This window comes from Globicephala melas, chromosome 12 (genome assembly GCF_963455315.2).
Source record: "Globicephala melas chromosome 12, mGloMel1.2, whole genome shotgun sequence".
Taxonomy (NCBI): Eukaryota; Metazoa; Chordata; class Mammalia; order Artiodactyla; family Delphinidae; genus Globicephala; species Globicephala melas.
The window spans coordinates 36,548,321-36,565,586 of NC_083325.1; the positions used below are offsets into that span (position 1 = coordinate 36,548,321).

Here is a 17,266-nt window from a genome sequence, read left to right on the forward strand (position 1 = left end):
GAGGTCAGATTGTCTTCTCACGCCCTGCTCCTTGCGCTCTTCGCCGATTGCAAAGTAGTTCCCGAGGGCAGGCCGCTGTGATTGGAGGACGGCGACGAGCGGAGGATTTGGGCTCAGGAAAAAAGGACCTGCCGGATGGCGCCTAGCAATTGGCGAGAGGGGAGGCGAGTGTAACTCGAGGGTGGAGAGACAGAGCCCTTAGCTCCAGCGCTCTCCCGTAAGCTGCTAAGACTTTATCCTCCCCTCAAGGGTAAACGTGGGAGGTAAAGAGACCTTCCGCTGCGTAAAGCCGGTTCGACCCGGAAACAAAATCTTTTTTAAAACTATTCACAGTCTGCGGGGGCGGGAGGAATTGAAGTGTAGAGAAGACTGGACGGCTTCGCAGGTTGCTAAGCGACGAGGTGGGAGAGCGCGCGCACGCACGGGCCGCTGAGGAGTACCTGAGGGGTCCGTGGCGCTGCAGCTCAGACACCTAGGCGACCGAGCGTACGCGCAGCGTCCTCACGGGTCCTTCTTCACCGCCTCGGTAGTGTCCAGTGACGCGGTGAGGGGTTTGCAGGGACGCACCCTCAGAGACGGCCGGGGGCAGCACATCTTCCCCACTCCGGAGGCAGGTGAGTCCCCGCCCGAGGCTAGGGTCTTTCAACCTTAGGGTCCGGTGTGCGGTTGTGCGCCGTCCCGCGTTGCGTTTATCGACCCAGGTGCTGATCTTCTGCGCGGATGCCCGCGAGCTCGCCGGTCCCTCTCTGCGTGCATAGTGTTCGGGCAACAGTGTTCTGGATGGCGTAGTGCCCTGAAGTTCACGCCACCTCCCCGCAGTAAGATACAGCTATTTTCAAGTTAAGTGAAAAATATTGAGCTCCAGCTTTGTGGGAAATGAGCCCCTCCCTTCCTGGAGTTCACAGTCTAACTTTTTCTCTAAGTTTTCCGTGAATGTTGACACTTTTGTCCGTTCTTTTTTGGAAACTGAATGCTCTTTAAACCATCTTGACCTTTAAATTATGCCAAACCTGCATTTCTAAGGAAAGCGTGGCAGCTGAATGGGAGACACTCGTTATTTCAGTCAGTCTCAGCTGGTAAAATAACTTAACGAGGTTTTCGTTTAAAATTAGTGCTGCCCAGGAAAATTGTGCTCTCTGAAACCTTGTTTCATGTGGATGTTAAGAGGAAGATGTGATGATCTGGAATAGCATATGTGTAATGAAATGAAAGAAATATCTATATTAGAAAACACTGGTGTAACTTCTGGTTACACTGGTGATTGAATGCCAAGTGGTATCTTTCAGTTTTTCTCTTCAGTTTTGGAGGGTTTGCTATTGTGTGAAAGAAATGGAACCTTACTTTCCAACTTGATCTATCAATAGCATTTATCATAGCTTAATGACTCTCTCCTCCTTGAATAACTATTCACGTGGCTCTCAGACAGCATATTTCCTGGTTTTCCTGTATGTCACTGGTTGCCCCTTCTCAGTGTTCTTTGCAAGTTCTTTTTCACTTCTGACCTTTTAACCTTGGAGTGCCTGTATTCTTCTGTCTACACTTAATCCCTTAGTGATTTAATTCATGAGTTGCATAGTTTCAAAATGCCACTTCTATGTCAAAAACTCCCAAATTTGTGTCTCGTCCTGAATTCCAAACTCCTGTGTCTAACTACTTTCTCGTTATTTCTCTTAGAAAACTTGAGTTTCTAATATGCATCGTTTCCACTATTTTACAGTGTTTTCTACTGAGCAATTGTATGTAGAAGTAAAACACCACACCTGTTGGTACAGATAATATGACCTGTAATTTCTCCAGTTCTAAGATGTTCATTATGGATGGTGGGATTATGAGATTTCAGATGGTAGAGTAGTGAAGAGTATGGATTGGTTAAATGAAGACTGGTGTGATAAATTGGTTAAATGAAGACTGGTGTGATAAATTGAAGAGCATGGATTGGTTAAATGAAGACTGGTGTGATAATAGAGCAAGGATTTTAGGATGTGGCATTCTGCTAGGCTCTGGGGATTCAGAAGTTAATAATACACAACTGCTGCCTTTTTAGAGCCCCAGTTTAGCAGGGAACACAGATATGTAAACCCATAATGACAACATGGTGTGACCTGGTTAGTAATAGTTAGGTAACAAGTTAGTAACTCTGGGCTGCCACAGTTTCACAAAGGAGGTGCTGTCTGAATGAGGACAAATGGATGTTTCTGCCAGGCAGCTAGGGTAGGAGGAGGTAGAACCACTTTGCAGTGTTGCAGGTAGTGTTTTGGGTTGACATTCAACAATTTGCAAACATACATGTGTTAAGTCCCTGCTTTTTTTTAAAACTAAGGCTTTGGAATTGCATTGTCGTGTGGCTGTTACATTTAAATTAATAAAAATTAAATAAAATTAGCACACAAGGGTTCCCTTTTCTCTACATCCTCACCAACACTTGTTATTTGTTGTCTTCTTGGTAACAGCCATTTGTACAGGTGTGAGGGAGTGGTGTCTCCTTGTGATTTTGATTTGCGTTTCCTTGATGATTAGTGATATTGAGCATCTTTTCGTGTGTCTTTTGGCCATCTGTACATCTTCCTTGGAAAAATTTCAATTCAGGTCCTCTGTCCATTTTGTAATTGAGTTGTTTGGGTTTGTTTTTTTGATGATGAGTTATAAGAGTTCTTTGTATACTTTGGATATTAACCCCTTATTGGATATATTATTTACAAATATCTTCTCCATTTAGTAAGCTTCCTTTTTGTGTTGTTGATGGTTTCCTTTGCTGTGCAGAAGCTTTTTAGTTGTTGTAGTCTCATTTGTTTGTTTTTGTTTCCCTTGCATGAGGAGGCTTAACCAAAAAATATTGCTAAGCACTGTTGGTGAGATTGTAAATTGGTGCAGCCACTATGGAAAACAGTATGGAGTTTCTTTAAAAAATTAAAAATAGAACTGCCATATGATCTAGCAATTTCACTTATGGGCATTAACCCAAAGAAAACAGAAAAACCAATTCAAAAACACCTCCAGTGTTCATTGCAGCATTATTTACAATAGCCAACATATAAAAGCAACCTAAATACCACTGATAGACTAATGGGTAAGGAAGATGTGGTATATGGATATTACTCAGACATAAAAAAAAGAAATCTTGCCATTTTTGTCAACATGGATAGATCTAGAGAGTATTATGCTAAGTGCAGTAAGTCAGAGAAAGACAAATACCATATGCTCTCAATTATGTATAGAATGTAAAAAGCAAAACAAATGAAACAAAACAGACTTATAGATAACAGAGAACAAACAGGTGGTTGCCAGAAGGGAAGGGATAGAGGAGTGGATGAAATAGGTGTAAGGGATTAAGATGTACAGACCTACAGTTATGTAATAAATAAGCCATGGGGATGTAATATACAGCATTAGGAATATGGTCAATAATATTGTAATACCTTTGTGTGGAGACAGATGGTTACTAGACTCATTATGATGATCACTTCATAATGTATGCAAATATCAAATCACTTTGTAGTATACCTGAAACTAACATATGTCAACTCTATGTCAATAAAAATTAATTTAAAAATACAGTTTCTCAGTCACACTGGCTACATTTCAAGTGCTCAATAGCCACATGTGATAGACTAGCAAACATTTTCATTATCGCAGAAAGTTCTGTTGCATGGCTGCCAGAACTTAGTGGAAGCAGGGCGTCATCTAGAGCAGGAGCAGCTGCAGCATATCTTTGTGGAGGCAGTTCTTTTGCCCCTGGTACTTATTGAGTGCATTGCATCATCTAGAGCAGGAGCAGCTGCGGCATATCTTTGTGGAGGCAGTTCTTTTGCCCCTGGTACCTTATTGAGTGCATTGCATCATCTAGAGCAGGAGCAGCTGCGGCATATCTTTGGGGAGGCATTTCTTTTGCCCCTGGTACCTTATTGAGTGCGTTGCATCATCTAGAGCAGGAGCAGCTGCTGCATATCTTTGTGGAGGCATTTCTTTTGCCCATGGGTACCCTATGGAGTGCATTGCTGTCTGTGATACTGACTACACAGGAAGAATCCTGTGCGAGGCAGGAAAGAAACCCAATTCTTGTCTTAACCATTGCTGATTTATTCTGGAAGAACTCACATTGACAGTTTTGGTGTGCAAAGTTTACAAACAATGTATTGTCCTAGATCTTGAATGAAACTTAGCATCCGCAGCACTGCATCCTCAGGAGGGCATAGGAAAGCATAGTCATCGCCTGCGTGACACCGAACAACATTTGTCTTCTGCTCTCTACTGTTCTGGAATACCTATGTCCCGCCACACTCTAAATAGGTGGAAGAGCACGTGCCACTTGTTGAAGCTTGAAATAGAATGGTAGGTTCAGACCCTACCAATAATGGGGGTTAGGAGAGAAAGGAGCTCAGCTGGGGTGTCTATATATTTTAATGTGTGCAACAGGTCCATATTCATACGTGCTTTTTATGAATCATAATATATGTTTTATTTGGATATATGTGCTCTCTCTGATATTATCTGTATTATGAGTTCTTAAATTTCTAGCTGCTTTTATACTTCATAATATTTTCAGTTTGGATTAAACAAAAATGTTTTTCGTAAGTCAAATTTTATGATTTTTGTCATTCCTAAGGAAGGACAGAGAGAGTTGTCACTGGAGAATAGCCTAAGGGTGCTTTAAATGTATTGGTGGGTGGAGAAAATAATGGGTATTAATTTTATTATTTGGTCAGTTCACTACTCAGCTTAACAAAGAATATTACCAACCCCTTCCCGGAGATAATGTGTTGACACACACCTACTCATTCTTGTGTGTATAGGTGTATTTTGTGATTATAAAAAGTCACGAGTTATTAAATAATAGTAAATCAATTAATGTTTTCTCTTATCCCCTACTAACTAGAGATTAGGAAAACTTGTCTCATTTCACTGCTAATGGCTTTACATGTAAAAAATACTGCTATATGAGCACAAACATACCTATATTTTAGCCTAAATGTGTCCCAAGACAGATATAATTATGCCCACTGTTTAAAAAAATTAAGATATATGAAAAGACTCTGAAATGGATCAATTTATTATTAATAAGAGGTGGGGAAGAATGGGTAAGAGCTAGACTTTGGATAGTAAGTAGAAGTATGGGGTAGGGACAGGAGAGTAGGGGGAAAAAAAGCAATTGAGTATGAAGAACTAACACCTTGAAATGAAGGTTAAAGGGGAGGAAAAAAAAATCTCAGCAAACATTCATTTGCATTATACACCTTTACTTTAGCCAGCTTACTTGCTATTGCTCAAATATGTCCTTCAGTATTCTGCCATTTTCACTGTGTGCTTTTTCTCACCTGGAACCTCAGCCTCCATTTATGCCTGTCAAAATCTATTCCACCAGGCTCTCTCCAAATGCTTTGGCCTATATGAAGCCTTTCTTCCCCGCCCTCCACTTTTAAAAACTATTACAAAAAATTACAAACATAAACAAAATGAAGAGACAGTATAATTTTCTCAGTCCATCATCCAGCTTCAACAATTATCAACATTCTGCCAATCTTTTAAAATACATCTCCCTGTTTCCTCCCTCCCCCAACATTGTCAAACATACAGACAAGCTGTACAGTAAATTTCCTTGAGAGTAGTCTGAGTTCAGTCAGGAGAGACAACTATACAGGTTATTTGCAAATTTAATATGATGAATTGTTAACTAGAACAAGGAGGGGTGGTTAGCTGTTAGAAGAGGTAAAAGAGCTCTGTGTCTAAGGGTCCCAGAAGTAGCAGTTGTGGAAGAGCAGCACCTACTATTGATACTAGGATGAGGAAGAAAGACTGGGAGAGAGCCCTTCTTCCCAAAGCTTGGATGCAGGCCTCTTCAAAAAGGGCATACCTACCATGGCCACAGGGCCTGAGGCCACAGCTGGACCTTTCTCCTCATCAGTGTTCTTGGGCCTTCACACTAATTAATAATAATAGAGAACTGGAATCCAGAAGGGAAGTGTTCCTCTGCTGCTGTAGTGACCTGATAGGGCCCTCTCTAAAGCTGGCGAAGAAGTGTTTAGAGGGTCTAGTTCCATTGTCATAAAGCAGGGCAAATAAAGGTAGATTTAATGCTGAGAGATAGTAAATTGATAACTGGCACACCTATATAGTACCTAGTGCCTAATTTCTGTAATTGTTAAACATTTTGCTTTATTTACTTTATCGTGTATCTGCACACCTATCGATCCACATGAATTCTTTTTTGATTCTTCAGCCTGATCGCTTTGTTTTTGTTTTTTTTTAAAGATGGATTTTAAAAAATTGTTACATTTATTTATGTCTGCGTTGGGTCTTCGTTGCTGTGCGCGGGTTTTCTCTAGTTGCGGTGAGCGGGGGCTACTCTTCGTCGCGGTTCGTGGGCTTCTCATTACGATGGCTTCTATTTGTTGCAGAGCATGGGCTCTAGGCGCACAGGCTCAGTAGTTGTGGCTCACGGGCTCTAAAGCGCAGGCTCAGTAGTTATGGCGCACGGGCTTTGTTGCCCCGTGGCATGTGGGATCTTCCTGGACCAGGGCTCGAACCCGTGTCCCCTCAGTTGGCAGGCGGATTCTTAACCACTGCGCCACCAGGGAATTCACGGCTCTTTGTTTTAAATTTTGAATTTAAAAGTTACCTACAAAACTAATCTGTGGTGGGAAAAAAAAAATCACTAACAGTGGTTCCTTCTAGAGCAGCGGTCCCCAATCTTTTTGGCACCAGGGACTGGTTTGGTGGACAATTTTTCCACGGACGGGGGTGGGCATAGTATGGTTCACGTGGTAATGCGAGTGATGGGGAGAGGCAGATGAAGCTTCGCTTGCTCGCCTGCCGCTCACCTCCTGCTGTGTGGCCCAGTTCCTAACAGGCCGTGGACCAGTACCGGTCCTCGGCCCGGGGGTTGCGGAGCCAGTGCTCCGGGGGTGGGAGTTGGGGTGGGGATTGACTGGGAACGAGCATGAAAGAACTTTTTGGCTGACAGTAATGGTGTATATCTTGATAGGAGTTTGCATTACAGAAGTATAAGCTTTTGCAAAAATCTGCAAATGTTATAAGATTTGTGCATTTCATATTTGTGAATTTTCTCTAAAAACATCTCTAAAAATTATTAAACTCTAGTTAATGATAGTATTTAGGGGTGAAACATACTTATGCCTGCAACTTTCTTTGAAATGCATTAAAAATATAAGATGGATTAATGATGTATAGAAGGATGAATAGTTAGCCCATAAAAAAATCAAAATATAGATAAAGCAAATACAGTAATGTGAGAAAATACCATATAGTAAAATGTTAATTGTAGAATTTTTGTGGTGTTCACTGTACATTACTTTCAACTTTTCTGTATCAGTTATTAGACTGAAATTTCCTTGAGTTCAGAGACTGTGTCTTATACATCTGTAAATGCCTCATGGAACACAACATATCTTCCTCACAATGGGAATGAGCAGAATGCCTTTAAAATTGCCATTGTGGAGTTGGAAGACTAATCTTGGCTTAATGAACCTAAGCAGTTTCAAACTTTTCTAGCTAAACAGAAATTTTGTAAACGCAAATTATATTGGAAAATGATTGGAAGAAGTTGTGAAATACTGAACATATCAGAAATTTCCCAGATGTAATTTGACACTTTAATAAAAATTTATATATTATCAATTTTTTGGTAAACAGCTTATTATTAACTTGTTCATCAAATCATTTAGCAAAATTATCAGGCTTAGGCTATAGATAGAATTAAGAACAGTTTAGATTATAAAATGTATATTTAAAATTATCTTTTGTTCTAATATATATTTATAGTCTAGTATGATTGGTTTGCCTGGGGAATATGGTTGGCTCCATCTAAATGGAACAAATGAGAACTGTAGATGGAGGCCCAGAGAATGGGCATATATTACTCTTATTGGTTTCATAACCTTTCTGCAGGCCTTAGAATTTATGTTGCAAAGTGTTCATTGTAAAGATAGGAAGTTGCAGACGGTCCCCAAAAGTTGGGATTGACTGGATAAGGATGGCCCTCTACAGCATTGCTTCTAAATCTAAGGACTTTGCTCCTTTTTAGTTGAACATTTCAGTGCCTTAGTTCCCAAGTCTAGTTTTGTAATACCCACCCATATTTGATCAAGTTTAATTTGAAAGAATTGTGGCACATAAAGAATTTAGTTACTTATATGTTCAATTTAATATATAGCCCCTGGAAATGAATCAAGTTTTCATGACTTACAGCTGGGATTTGTCATGTGATGTCTTCCTTGGTCTGTCTAGTTCATATAAGAAGTACTCAAAATTAAGGGAGGTGTTATTTTTCTAGGCCCTCATAAATTTAATCATATGGTTTTACATTTAACTGAAAGCATATATATGTATGCATATACATATATGTAGTGAACATTCATAATATTACATACATAATTTAATCCTGAGGTAGAATGAGTAGATATTATCGTCATTTTACAGTTTAGGAAACTCAGTGTCAAAGGTTGTGACTTGTCTGAGGTCTTCTTGCATGTTTAGAAAACTAAGATCTTACTAATATTAAAAAAAAAACCCTACGTATTCCGTCACCTATTTAAAAATTAACATCTAAAATATATCATGTTTACACAGTTGTAAAGGTTGTAATTTCCAATGTATTATAAATATTGAATTTTTAACCAGAACTGTTATATCATTCTTCAAAAAATATACAGTGTAATCTAAATATTAATTGCCATCATCTATTTAAAAAATAGGTAGCTCTCTCTTTGACAGTCAAAAGTTGAGGTTTCTATACATCCTTATTGTCAAACTTCCAGTACACTCTCCTGACATGATTTTATCTTTATTATATTTTAATGCTAAAATGTCTTTTCATGATCCCAGTGTCATCATACTTCTTTATCAAAAATATAAATTGAAACTAATTTTTTGTTTTTTTCAATCTGCCACTTATGGCTTTAAGTGTAATAAACTTTATCATTACAATTTTTTTTTTTTTTTTTTTTTGCGGTACGCGGGCCTCTCACTGCCGTGGCCTCTCCCGTTGCCGAGCACAGGCTCCGGACGCGCAGGCTCAGCGGCCATGGCTCACGGGCCCAGCCGCTCCGCGGCATGTGGGATCTTCCCGGACCAGGGCACGAACCCGTGTCCCCTGCATTGGCAGGCGGACTCTCAACCACTGCACCACCAGGGAAGCCCATTACAATTCTTAGTAGCATACAGTTTATCAAAACAAATGTTTTAAATTTTAGATAATTATTAAATATTAAAAGTAAAATTTTAATGGAAATGTATCTGTTAATGGATGGGACTTTTTCTGCTCTGATTAGTTTATATATATGTGGATGAGTATTAGAATGAGACTGGATTGAGTTTCAAATTTGTATTTTCCAGAGTTATAGATGTATGTGCTTAGAAACCATATTCACATAAATAAGAAGGTGGGAGTTCTTTGGACTTCTTCCATGTCATTTGCAAAACAAAATCACATGGTAGCCTGTTATCAGAACTTGTTTTCAATGATGTATTAACCGGTTAACTCATTCAGGCTGTTATTCAATGGCTGAAAGCAAACAATTGAAAACCACCTGACTTGCAAAAGGATTTACTACCTGTTAGTCTTTTAAAGCTTTATTAACATTTTGCCTCTCTCATTTAGAGTTACCTTAATTAATTCAATATGTTCTGAAAGTGTTAGGAAAAATTGAAATATTATTTCAGTATCCTCTTCCTAAAACAGTATTTTAAATCAAATGCTTTTATCTTTTCACCTGCTTTAAATATGTTTTTCTCAACATCTTGAGGTGGCTTATTTGCTGATTGAATTTTCAGTTTTGGATAAAATACTGCCATATAACCTAATTGTGAAACCAGTCAGTCAAATAAGGTTGACTTAGTTTTCAGAAAAAGTATGACTTCATTTTTAAATTAAATTAATGCAGTAACATTCGATTTTGAAGAATATTATTAAAAAAACTTAGAAATAAATTATGGAATGCATTTGAAAGAGAGTTTACTAAAACAAAGTCAAAATTAAAATGATGCAGTGATAATAAAATATAAATGTTTAAAATACCATGAAAATCATGATAATGCTATTTCTCATTGCTTCATTTATAATAAAGTGATATAAAGTAGGCTTAAAACGATAAGTGATTTATGAAGTAAGGAGTATGATTAAAGGAATGGTATTCCTTCAGTAAACTTCTTACAATTCACAAACTTTTCCTATGTATTTAATGAAGGAAGAAAGTGATTTGCTAAAAGTGAGTTGGCACAGATGTAGAGAACAAACGTATGGACACCAAGGGGGGAAAGTGGGGGGGATGGGTGGTGGTGGTGGTGGGATGAATTGGGAGATTGGGATTGACATTTATACATCAATATGTATAAAATTGATAACTAATAACCTGCTGTATAAAAAAATAAAATAAAATTCAAAAAAAAGTGAGTTGGTATGGCAAATAGCAGATAATTTTACATTTGTTAATAGAAAGTAGAAAATAACCTTTTCTGAGATCAGGCTTGACCATAATTATTTCATTATGCAGTTTACTGAAAAAAAAATGTGGCTTGCATTAAATTCCTTACTAAACATTGGGCATAGAGTGCCTGGATGGATCTAATGGTATAGTACACAGCATGCTCCCTCTGGCTCTCCCCATTTCCTCCCTCTCCTTCTGAGGAGCAAAACATCATCTCCTTTTCTTATATAGAGTAGGTGTGCATTATTCCCAAAATCTGATTTCTTGGAGTCTTACCTTTCACCTTGAACACTTATTTAAAATTTCTGTGATTCTGCTAAATGAATTCTTCTCACTGCTAAGAGAAAAAGGTTTTTCCCTGTTGTTGTTCTTAAAAATCTCATGATTTCTGTTCTTGATTTACAGAGAATTTTAGAAGGAAGAGCTTTCAAAACCAGAATTCTCACTGCAGTCTTATAGCAGGATAGGACATTCCCATACTCCAGGAAGGCTACAAACATGCCCCCATCCCCACTCCCAGATGCACACAATCAAAGTTGCCTGTTTGGTATTTCACAGGCCTTGTTCTCTTTAGAGTGAATTCCCCTTGTTAATCAGATGAAGGAATGCATCGGTACTGATTAGTTTATAAGCTACATTTCACAGGTAATATAATACGTTGGAAGAGAGGATTTTTGGTCAGGTGGGAGTGTCAGCACGTTTCCAGTTATACTAATAATAAGGTTGTCTGTCTTCTCTGCCTTCATGGAGAAGCATCTCTGGTTAAAACTGATGTCTAGTGGCACGATTTGTCATTGCAATTTCATTGTCAGTTTGAATCTCCAGGTGGTTTCTGAATTCGTTGTAAACATTCATTTTGTTAAGGCAACAAACAATAGAGCATTGAACTGTTATGCTAGATTTGGAGATGTTCTTAACATTTTTTCCCCAGCTCAGCATTTTTAAGGTAATGTTTAATTCAAATTACAGAAAATACTTGAAATACCATTCTAACAACTTCCAACAGAGCTATTAAAGGAGCGTTCAGTTTCAGATCCCTAAAATTGAATGTTGGCTCTTTACACTGCTGGTGTTTTGGAGCTTACAGGATTTTATACTTTTACAGTATGAAATTATTTAACCTCCTGTTAATTTTATCTATAGCGTATATAAAGTTGGTATGCATCTAGTTAAAAATCATTCATTTTGATGTTTTCTTTAATGAAATACAATTAAGCTTTAAGGCTTTTTTATGTAACAGTTTTGTAATCTGATTCCCTTTCATTGAAACTAGCAAAGTAATATTTGGAGAGTAATCTGATGTGCCCTTACTGTTGGTTTAGGTATCTGCTCATTTAGAAATATGTGCTTTACATAGCATCCATGTAATTAATAAACAGCATGTTAGATAATAGTGTAATTAAAAACAGCATCATTTAAGAAGCAAGATTAAGACATGAAATAAGTCAGAGACCAAATTATTACAAATATATATATATATTTTTTTACTGTGGTAAGGTACACATAACATAAAATTTACTATCTTAACCATTTTCAAGTGCACAGTTCAGTGGTATTAAATATCATCATATTGTTGTGCAGTCATCACCATCATCCCCATAACAATTTTCATCTTGTAAAACTGAAACTCTATACCTATTAAATAACTCAGCATTCTCCCTTCCCCCCAGTCCCTGGCAACCACCATTACAATTTCTGTCTTTATGATTTTGACTAAATACTCATGTAAGTGGAATCATACAGTGTTTGTCTTTTTGAGACTGGTTTATTTCATTCAGCATAATATCCTCAAGTTTCAACCACGTTGTAACATATTGCAGAATTAACGTTTTTAAGGCAGAATAATATTCCATTGTATGTATATGCCATATGCCACATTTTGCTTATCCATTCATCAGTATATGGACACTTGGGTTACTTCCCAGTTTCAGCTGTTGCAAATAATGCTGCTATGAACATGGGTGTACAAATATCCCTTTGAGACCCAGCTTTCAAGTCTTTTAGGTATATGCCCAGAAGTGGAGTTCCTGGATCATATGGTAACTCTATTTTTAATTTTTTGAGGAACTGCCATATTGCTTTCTGTTAACAGCTGCACCATTTTTACATTCCCACCAACATTGCACATGGTTCCGATTTTTTAATATCCTTGTCAACACTTGTTATTTTCTGTTATTATTTATTTATTTTGTAGTAGCCATTCTAATGGGTATGGAGTGGTATCTCCTTGAAGTTTTATTTTATTTTATTTTATTTTATTTTTTTGCGGTACAAGGGCCTCTCGCTGCTGTGGCCTCGCCCATTGCGGAGCACAGGCTCCGGACGCGCAGGCTCAGCGGCCATGGCTCACGGGCCCAGCCGCTCCGCGGCACGTGGGATCTTCCCAGACCGGGTCACGAACCCGCGTCCCCTGCATCGGCAGGCGGACTCCCAACCGCTGCGCCACCAGGGAAGCCCCTCCTTGAAGTTTTGATTAGCATTTCCTGGATGATTAGTGATTTGAACATCTTTTCATGTGCTTGTTGGCCACATATATCTTCTTTAGAGAAATATCTACTAAAGTCCTTTGCCCATTTTTGAATCCGGTGGTTTGGTTTTTTGATGTTGAGTTCTAGAAGTTCTCTATATATTCTGTATCTTAATCCCTTACCGGATATATGATTTGAGAATATTTTCTCCAATGGTGTGAGTTGCGTTTTTATTCAGTGGATCTCTGGATAGTGAGCTTTTTTGTTTTTTTAAGGAGTAGAATTTTAAATAACTGTTTCAGATAATTGTGTTTCAGATAATATTAATCTTTGATACTAAATCAAAGCTACACTAGTGGTAGTTTCTCAAAGGTTATTTGCAAAATGTAACCTGAAACAATATCATTGAATATTTCCTATTCTGTTACATTAAAATCTATAGGCCTATCCTGTACATTGAGTGGATCTTGTATTAATGCATGACTTTTTAAGTAATGCATTGTTTTACTAAGGATAGTGTCCTTTGATGCACAAGATTTTAAAACTTCATGAATTTCAATTTGTCTATTTTTTCTTTTGTTACCTGTGCCATTAGTGTCATATCCAAGAAATCATTGCCAAATCCAATGTCATGAAGCTTTTGTCCTACATTTTTTCTAAGCGTTTTATTGTTTTGGGTCTTAGATTTAGGTCCTTGATCCATTTGGAGTTTTTAATATATGGTTTTATGTAAGGGTCCAATTTCATTCTTCTGCACGTGGATATCATGTTTTCCCAGCACCGCTTGTTGGAAAGACTGTCCTTTTTCCCACTGAACGGTCTTGCCACACTTGTCAAAAATATGACAATATTTTGTAAGGGTTTTGTAAGGGACAATATATATGTAAGGGTTTATTTCTGGGATTTGGGTTCTATTCCATTGGTCTATTTAGCTGTCTTTATGCCAGTATTGCAGTGTTGGAATTACTCGACTTTTGTAATAAGTTTTGATATTAAGAACTATGAGCCCTCCAGTTTTGTTCTTTTCTTTTTTTTTCAATTATTTTGGCTATTTGGGGTCCCTAGAGATGCCATTTAAATTTTTTTCAAACTGTTTATTTTATTATTTTTTATTAATTTTATTTATTTATCTATCCATTTATTGGCTGCATTGGGCCTTCATTGCTGTGTGCGGGCTTTCTCTAGTTGTGACGAGCGGGGGCTACTCTTTGTTGCGGTGCGCGGGCTTCTCATTGCGGTAGCTTCTTTTGTTGCAAGCATGGGCTCTAGAGTGCAGGCTCAGTAGTTGTGGCGCCTGGGCTTAATTGCTCCGCAGCATGTGGGATCTTCCTGGACCAGGGATCAAACCCATGCCCCCTGCACTGGCAGAGGGATTTTTAACCATTGCGCCACCAGGAAGTCTCTCCATTTAAATTTTAAGATGAGTTTTTCTATTTCTGCAATATATGTTGTTGGGATTTTGATAGGGATTGTGTTGAATCTGTAGATTGCTTTGGGTAGTATTGACATTTTAACTATATTAAATCTTCCAATCCATGACCATGAGATGTGTTTCCATTTATCTGTCTTCTTTCATTTCTTTCAGCATTGTTTTTTCATTGAACATGTCTTTCACTTTCTTGGTTAATTCCTAAGTATTTTATTCTTTTTGATGCTATTGTAAATGGAATTGATTTTGTAATTTCCTTTTCAGATTCTTCAATTTTGATGGATAGAAGTGCAACTAATTTTTGTCTGTTGACTTCGTATCCTGCTACTTTGCTGAATTCATTTATTAGTTCTGACAGTTTTCTTTTGTGGAGTCTTTAGGGTTTTCTCCATATACGATCATATTTGCAAACAGATCATCTTATTGCTTCCTTTCTAATTTGGATGGCTTTTATTTCTTTTTCATACCTAATTGCTCTGGCTAGAACTTCTTCTGCCTGCCTGCTCAGGTCTGCCTTTGAATCCACCTAGTGAATTTTTCCTTGCTGTTATTGTACTTTTCAGCATCATAACTTCTTTTTGGTTTATTTCAGGTTGTCTGTCTCTTTATTGATATTTCCATTTTGTTCACACATTGTTTTCTTGTCTTTGTCTACATTTTTGTTCTTTGAACATGTTTAAGACAGTTGTTTTAAAGTCGCCTAGTATATCTACCATTACATCTTTCAAGGATGGTTTCTCTTGATTTATCTTTTTTTGCTTTGAATGGGCCATACTTTTTCGTTGTATGCCTTGTGACTTCTTTTTGAACGCTGGACATTTGAATCTAATAATGTAACTCTGGAAATCAAATTGTCTGCATTCCGCAGGGTTTGCTATTTTTTGCTGTAGTTTTTGTATTTTGATTGTTGTAGGCTGTCTGTGCTGAAGATCAGACTGAGGTATAAACTTAATGTCTGTTCAGATCTTTTCTGTGCCTTTCTCTTAGCATGTGTGGTCACTTTCTAATTTTTCTTGTATATCAGCAGTTTGTGAATGTCCTAGTCTTTAATGTCTGGCTCCCAAAAGAGGAAACAGGAAAAAATGAAGAGGGGTGAAAAAGGGTGCTGCCCCATTAAATCTTTGGGAAGTCAGTTTAGCCAGACGAGGGGCTTGCATCAGTGAGGGGAGGTGCAACAACAATGGCTGCCCACCTCTTTGTGATCAGAAGCAGAGGACAGAGTTCTTATATTCCACCTAGCCCCCACAAGCTGTGTGTAAGCGGCTCCAGGAACATGTAAATAGCTACCTGCTATGTGGCTGGGGGGTGGGTAGCTGCTACTGTGCTAAGAGTTGAAATTGACCAAAATTAACTAATATTTGCATGTTCAAGTTTTTCCGTGGAAGTTGCAAGCCTTCAGCTGACTCCAGAGTTCCTTATGTTAGACAGATGCTGCCAGTATAATTGTTGTCCAGGTAGGGAGACAGATTTGTGGTGTTTCCTACTCTACCATTTTCACAGAATCCTTTTCATGTAAATATTTTAAATTGGAGGATTGTCCAGGGCTAAAGGGTTATCAGTTGACTTAGCTAGTAAAAAGAAAAGTTTGGGTTTGTACTCTTTTTTAAATGTAAGAATAATGTTATGTATCTTGGAAATTATTTGGTTGTTTTGGATGACATGGAAAACAGTTTTTGAAGAATTCTCAAATAACTTCTAAAATGAATACAGAGTAATTTGAAGATGATTATTACATTTACTTCAGTGAGTCTTAAACATAGAATTTCTAAAGTCAGATTTAGTCCTGGAAGAAATTAAAGTGCTTGTAATTTACTTAAAGTTAGTCATTGTGGTCACAATGAGTACTGCTTTATTACTATTTTCTTCTTCTTATTATTATTTATTTTATTTGGCTGAGCCGCGTGGCATGCGGGATCTTAGCTCCTCGACCGGGGATCGAACCTGTGTCCCCTGCATTGAAGGTGCGGCGTCTTAACCACTGGACTGCCAGGGAAATCCCACTATTTTATTATTTTATACATACACAATTTACACATATCCCGACATATTTAACTATAAAATATTTGGCTGGAATTTTCAGGAATGGTAAAGTACAGGATAGTTTTACAGGATGAAAGTTGTAGTCATGTGAACTTCATGTAATCAAGTTGCCGAGAGTAGTCAAGAGGTAATAGAATGGACTGGGGTCAGTCACCTCCTCTTTCAACTTCATGTATAAAAGATAAAATAATACCTATCAGGATGCTTTCTTCCTCCCTCCCTCCCTCCCTCCCTTCCTTCCTTTCTATGCTACCTATCTGTTTTTTATTGAAGTATAGTCAATTCACAGTGTTGTGTTAGTTTCTGGTGTACAGCAAAGTGATTCTTTTTCAGATTCTTTGCCATTATAGTTTCTTACAAGATATTGAACATAGTTCCTTGTGTTATACAGTAGGACCTTATTGTTTATCTTTTATATATAGTTGTTTGCATTTGCTCATCCCAAACTCCTAATTTATCCCTTCTGCCCACCCTGCTTTGGTAACCATAAATTTGTTTTCTACATCTGTGATTCTGTTTCTGTTTTGTAAATAAGTTCATTTGTATCATTTTTTAGATTCCACGTATGAGTGATATCATATGATATTTGTCTTTCTCTGTATGATAAGGTCCATTCATGTTGCATGTGCTGCAAATGGCATTATTTCATTCTTTTTTATGGCTGAGTAATATTCCATTGTTTATATATATATCACATCTTCTTTATTCATTCATCTGATGATGGACATTTAGCCTGTTTCCATGTCTTGCCTATTGTAAATAGTGCTTCTGTGAACACTGAGGTGAAAGTATCTTTTTGAATTAGAGTTTTCTCTGTATATATGCTTAGGAGTGGGATTGCAGGATCATATGGTAACTCTATCTTTAGTTTTTTAAGGAACCTCCATACT

At 37.8% G+C, this 17,266-nt stretch overlaps 1 protein-coding gene across 2 annotated transcripts in view; it reads left to right on the forward strand.

Annotated features, from left to right (window-relative positions):
• Positions 1-59: 59 nt before the first annotated feature.
• WDPCP (WD repeat containing planar cell polarity effector) overlaps positions 60-17,266 on the forward strand; it is a 255,661-nt gene continuing 238,454 nt past the window's right edge. For both annotated transcript variants that reach the window (XM_070046891.1, XM_070046892.1), the window contains exon 1: positions 60-614. The gene's annotated coding sequence lies outside the window, so the exon portion shown is untranslated. The remainder of the gene's footprint in view (positions 615-17,266) is intronic.